The sequence below is a fragment of the Lygodium microphyllum genome, chromosome 2, assembly GCF_053477565.2.
Source record: "Lygodium microphyllum isolate KBCC chromosome 2, Lygodium_microphyllum_v1.1.10, whole genome shotgun sequence".
Taxonomy (NCBI): Eukaryota; Viridiplantae; Streptophyta; class Polypodiopsida; order Schizaeales; family Lygodiaceae; genus Lygodium; species Lygodium microphyllum.
Genome location: NC_141136.1, coordinates 69055956 through 69061866, shown reverse-complemented (window position 1 = coordinate 69061866; position 5911 = coordinate 69055956). Strand labels below are relative to the sequence as shown.

Sequence of the window (5911 nt, the reverse complement as noted above, 5' to 3'; positions counted from 1 at the left end):
TACATGATGTAGGTTCAGGTGCTAATCCTGGTGCTCAAGCTTCTTTCTGTGCTCAACTCTGCCATTCACCCCTCTCTCTCTCTCTCTCTCTCTCTCTCTCTCTCTCTCTCTCTCTCTTTGCGAGTGGCCACATACCCAAGGGTGAAGCTTTTGTATGGCCAACTTGCTTCTTGCTAACATAGCAAATAATTGCAAGGGGGAGGAGCTGATTGACGTTATATATCGACATGCTATGGGCTATCGGGCATAGTAGACAGCCACATGTCAGTGACTTGGCACTTTTTAGGGGTTGCATTCATTTTTATTATATATAGAATTACAAAATGTGCCTTCATTCAACTTATACGTACCACATAGGTGAGATGGTCAAGTGCTTGCCGATTTACTTGTAGGTTTGTGGCCTCAAGTCCTGGCAATAGCAACTTACCAGCATCCTACTATTTTGGTGCCATTAGAGAGGTTTTCTTTGCCACCTTACCATTTTGGTGCAAAGAGAGGGCATTGTTACCAGGCAGACCGAGATTTAACGCGAGTCCTCTTCTCCTTCTCCTTCTCCTTCTGTCTCACCCTACTCCTCTCCTCCTCCCTTCCTTCTTCTTCCTCTCTCCCTCCATCGCTACCACCAGTAGTGCTACCGCCCTCTCAAGCTCGAGCATGGCCTTCGGGCTCCTTGCAGTGTGCAGGCTCGCCTGGCAAAGCCTCGGGAGCAACTGAGCCACGACATCGGCAGAGGAGCGACCTCTCTTCAAGGTAGCTCCCTTTCAAGTTTCTGTTGCAGTAGGCCTACATACACCCGCCCCTGCCGTCCCTTTTCGAGCTTAACCTCAATGAGCAAGTGGCCAAAAATCCTAAGAAGATCATGCCCAAGGGAGGCTATTATAAGAGACGGCATGCCTCTCCTTCTCTCTCACCCTGCTCTTCCTTCTCTCTTCCTTCTTCTTCCTCTCTCCCTCCGTGCAAGGAATGTCGGCCAGTGGTGGAAAGAAGAGAGGGGAGGAGAGGTTCATTGGATTGATTGTTGGGGTGTGGTGAGGCACGAGAATATCGAAATCTGTAACATGGCTCGAAGGAGAGAGAGAGGAGGAAGGGGGTAGAAGAAGAAAGAAGGCCGTGCAAGGTAGGAGGACGAGGACGAGGACGAGGAGGAGAAGAGAGAGAGAGAGAGATTAGATTTTTTAATTTTTATTTCTTAATTAATTATTATTTTAATATTAATTATTATGTTAATATGTGTAAGAAGAGAAGAGAGCAAGGAGAGAGTTAGAGAGAGAGGGAGAATAAGCATTAATTATTATTATTATTAATTTTTATTTTTGTTTTATTTATATAGTTGAGAGAGAGAGAGAGGGAACATTGATGCTTTTGCGCAAATAGGGCGAGTGAAGTGTCTCTCTTTCGGTTTGCTCAATTACCTCTCTTTAATCTTTATTTGTTTAAATATAATATATTTGTTTTGTTTTTAGTATTCTATTAATTGGTTAATTATTTTTAGTATTTTATTAGTTTGTTTATTAGTTTTTTAAAAAGCTAGTTTAGTTCACTTAAGTTTTATGTTTAAGTTGATATTTGATTTACTTTATTACCTTAGGTTACTTTAGTTTAGTTTGGTTGAATTGATTAGTTGGTTAGTCTTTTGAAAGTTAGTTTAATTCTATTTTGTGTAAGAGAGAGAGAGAGAGAGAGAGAGGTGGTGTAATGTTCGATTTGTTTATTTGTTGGTTCAATTCTTTATTTATTTTGTTTAGTTTACCATTGTATCGATTTGTTAGGTTGGCTATACTTTAATGTGTGATGGGGTCTAATGTAGGGGTGGGAGGGGAGAGATAGGGGTTTTGGGGGAGGGGGCAAAGGGAGGGGAAGGGGGGAGGGAGGGAGGCATTATAATGTTCAATATGATGTGATGATGCAATACAATGTGTGTGTGTAGAGAGAGAGAGAGTAATGTTCAATTGTTTATTTGTTGGTTTATTTGCTTATATTAATTTATTGATTTATTTGTTTTTACCTATTTATTTATGTAATGTGATGAAAGAAAGAGAGAACGCTTCTAATTATTGAAATGTTGTGATTAGAGCTTTGGTCGTGTGATTTTGAGATGATAACAATGCATTTTTTACAACTTTCGTTCAAGGTTGGCTTATCACTCCCTTTCCTCTTTCGTATGATATAAGAATAGTATTTTATTGGTAGTTAAGTAATATTAGAATAGTATGTAATGCTAGAATGTTTAATTTAGTATTTGTACTTTAACATTTAAATGCCATTTGAGTGGTTTTTCATTTTATAAGGAATGTAGTTTTACTCTACTTAGATATTTACATGATGTCATTTTGTAAGTAACATTTCCCTCTCTCTATCTCTCTCTCATCCATAACATCTTAAAATTTTATTTAATATTTCAATATTGAATGGAAATGTTGAGTTCTCTCTTTTTCTCTCTCATGCATAGCATTTTAAGTTTTTATTTAATATTTCAATACTAGGTAAATGGGAATGCTAATTTCTCTCTTTTTCTCTCTCCCTCCCCTCCCAAAACAATGTAAGATGGAAAGGTTTTCAAAGTTTAATATTGTAAAAACAAAAACATCCATGAGTAGCATTTTTTAATCCTTGTTACACTAAATTTATATCTAATGTTAGTAACATTTTCTCTCATTGGCAATTTATATAACTAAATGTGTATATAATATTAAAAACATGTAATTTAGTATTTGCATGCAAATGCTAAGAGACATTTACTCTTATTGAAAATTTATGTAATTTCATTTTGTAAGCAAAGTAGGCCTCTCTCTCTCTCTCTCTCTCTCTCTCTCTCTCTCTCTCTCTCAATGTTCTAAGATGGGAAGGTTTTCACCATTTAATTTAATAATTCAATATTAGAAAAATGGGAATGTTGAGTTCTCTTTCTTTCTCGCTCCCTTTCCCCCAAAAAACAATGCAAGATGAAAAGGTTTTCAAAGTGTAATTTAAAATTTAAATATTCAATGTTTAATCTAAAAATTACTCAATACTTCAACAAGTGAAATAAAACTCTCTCTCTCTCTCTCTCTCTCTCTCTCTCTCTCTCTCTCTCTCTCTCTCTCTCTCTCTCATATGGTGTGACGTTAGACAACGCTTGGCATGTTAGACAAAATTTGCTTGATATTTAGTATTATATACATATGTAAATAAATAGACATCTATGTCTATACAGACCATTAATATTCATAGAAAACATCTTCTATATTTGTGATACTAAATTTGTGAAAAGAAGACTCGTGTCTATAAATAAATTGTTAATGTCTCACCAAAATGACTTTTATGGAGTGCTCAATAACCTTCTTTGAGCTCACCAATAGGTGTAGATGATTATGCAAGAACTCTCACATTCGAGCCTAGGAGTGGCCTACTAAGTCATTGCCTTGGAGTTTAGGATTTGGGTAGTTTGCTTTGTTCAGAGCTAAAAATTTGTTGATTCACTTGTGATAGACATGATTGTTCTACTTTATATTGCGATGAGCATTCCATAGAAAAAACATACCTCTATCTACTTCCATGTATGAATACATCAAAAAGTGGCACATTGAATACTCCATTTTCCTTTTAACTAATGAACCTAAACAATAGTGTTTGTTACATTCCAAGTTTAAAACCTATTAACAATAAAGAGTTTCAGCAAGTCAATCATGATGGATAGAACCATAGAACTCCCATTGGTTCTCTCATGGTTGATTATTTGACTTATGTCATATGTCATAAATAAAATTCTTAGTATTTTCATACCCAACTATAGTTGCTTTTGATGCTAGCAAATCCTCCATTTTGCACTTAACTCAAGGAAGAGTCAAAAGAAACATATTGCTTGATCTTTTGGACTTTATGCATTGATCCTAGAAGGTTAAAGCTCAAATTGAGATCACCTTTTTTTTTTCAATGCATCTAAAAAGCTTTAGTAAAAAAAGTTAATTAAGAGGAGATTTTTTCATTATTTAAAGGAGATGAGAGTAGGCAATGCTTGTTGATCCTCTCATCCAAACTTTAGACCTAGCTAGAAGATGAAGCTTTGCTAGTTCCATAATTCCACTAAATAATGAAGATGAGTTTACGATAATGAAGATAGATATGGTGTGATCTTAGAAAACACTTGGCATGTCAGACAGCTTGGCATTTATAGCAAGTGTCATACACGTGTGAATAAATGAATATCCATGTCTATGTAGACCATTAATATGTGTCAAAAGCATCTTCTATATTTGTGACACTAAATTTGTGAACAAAATAGTCATGTGCCTATAGATAACTCTAGAAAGTCACACCCAAAATGAATTTTGTCAAGTGCTTGATAACTTTATTTTAGCTTAATGTGTGTAGATAGTTACGTAGAACTATTTCACCTCCAAACCAAAATGGTGGAAATCCAATCAATGTCGGATATTCACATCAATCATACAATGTTTTGCGTGACAAAAAACATCATTTGATGATAATACAATGTTTCAAGTGATTAAAAATATATCATTTGATGTTACTATAATGCCAAAAATATTGATTATATAAGCTAAGTAAGGTGCTTTGGAGGTTTGCTTAGAATATCACTTGAAAATCTAGCCCCTTAAGACCTTAGAACTTTGCCAAAACTAGATTTTGCTTAGAATATCACTTGAAAATCTAGCCCCTTAAGACCTTAGAACTTTGCCAAAACTAGATTTTGTGCATTAGAAGGCTAATCCCATGCCGTGTAGAATTTTTCACTATTTTTAAAATTTGAGAATAGTTTATATATACCTCAATGCTAATGCCTGCATTTTGTGTAATATGTGAAGCTTCTACAGCAAACAAGAATTTGTCCGCATCAAATGTTGTACAGGCATGTTGGAGGGCATGATAGTTTTGTTGGTTTCTTTAAGATCATTGACCACTTGGATGGGATTGAAAAGCAAGTGAATACACTATCTCAATGTAAAAAAGCTTTGATTTCTCTTAGTGAGAACATTAATGACCATCTATAGAGGATTGAGAGAATATTGAAAGAAAAATATAAAGGGAACCTTACTGATGGAATAATGATGCAAGACAAGTTAGAAGAAATCAAGGGTTATATATGAGACATATAAATACATCCAGAAATATTAGTGGCCACGTGCTAGGTCTTTAGATGATCATGAAGAGAAGCTGAAAGAGTTTATAACAATACAGGTCGTATAGAGGATGGAGTATGTGAGTTAAGTGCTCACAAGAATGAGAGCTTAGTGCACCGAAGAATATTTGTTTTGATGTGTAACTTACTTCTTTGAAATTTTACTTTAATAGGTTTTTGGCAATGTTAACCCAGATGAATCGCTACGTAGGCTCATCCTCAAATACATAGTTTGCTTGATATGTATTATATCTATAAGACTTCTTAAATGAGTTATTTGATGAAAATGTCCATTCTGAAATACATTGTCTATCTCTTACAAATTGTAAAACTATTTTCAAACCATTTCAATAGTCTATTTTTCACTCTATCTCTCTCTCCATTGCTATTGTTGTGACTTGGCCTTAAATACCATGTTGCTCCTTTTAACTAAAACCTAGACAATAACATTCATGAGTTTGTAACATTCCCATTTTAAAGCTTATACAACAATAAAGAGCTTTATTAAGTCAATCATGATGAATACGATTTGACTAAAGTGCTATAATTACTTAAATTAGATACATAAAATTGTTGAAGCTTAAAAGTGTTGAGATACAAAAAGAACTTGGTAATGCATTTTATGGTAATCAAGTGAGACAAAAAAGGGATGTTGCAAGGTTTTTATGTTGAGAAAGGATGTCATGCTTGAAAAGTGAAGTCAAGGATTGTAGCTGAATTTGTTGTGATCTATACCACATCATTAAGAAAGTCATAATCGTAAGCTCTACTAATTCTTTCTCAAATAATCTATTA

At 34.7% G+C, this 5911-nt stretch overlaps 1 long non-coding RNA gene across 1 annotated transcript; it reads left to right on the top strand.

Moving 5' to 3' along the window:
• Positions 1–592: 592 nt before the first annotated feature.
• Positions 593–5187, top strand: LOC148039858 (uncharacterized). Its single transcript, XR_015688422.1, has 3 exons — positions 593–750; positions 2073–2131; positions 4803–5187. It is a non-coding gene; the product is annotated as an uncharacterized LOC148039858 (long non-coding RNA).
• Positions 5188–5911: the final 724 nt, after the last annotated feature.